This window comes from Arachis ipaensis, chromosome B04, assembly GCF_000816755.2.
Source record: "Arachis ipaensis cultivar K30076 chromosome B04, Araip1.1, whole genome shotgun sequence".
In the NCBI taxonomy this organism is placed as follows: Eukaryota; Viridiplantae; Streptophyta; class Magnoliopsida; order Fabales; family Fabaceae; genus Arachis; species Arachis ipaensis.
In genome coordinates this window covers 12,832,270-12,832,719 of record NC_029788.2, presented here as the reverse complement: position 1 = coordinate 12,832,719, position 450 = coordinate 12,832,270, and positions in this window count along the sequence as shown.

Here is a 450-nt window from a genome sequence, read left to right as displayed (position 1 = left end):
GTACTAAAAAGTTATAACACCAATGGTTTAGGTTGCTATACCATTTATTTGATTTTAGCTTTGATTCTTATTAAATAAGATTATTTTTAATTTTTCTTTTGGTTTCGCTATTTTATTTTAACCTTTTATAAGCATCTTTTGTCATATTTTATTTCATTTTACTTCAACTTTAACAATTAAATTTAGTCCCCTTCAGCTTTTGATCCTTTTAAAATTAGCAATTTATGATTTTAGTTTCTGAACAGATATTCAGACCATCCCTAAAATTGGTCTCTACCATCATCTTCAATAATAGTTAAAAACTATAACCTACTAATTTTACATGACCAAAAACTCATTTAATCCTTTTCGATTTCTTGCCATGACTACTTGCTACATGCTTATAATCTTGTACAGTAATGATAATAGTAGCTATTTTCTTTTTCTTATGATGATTAGCTGGTCCTAAGA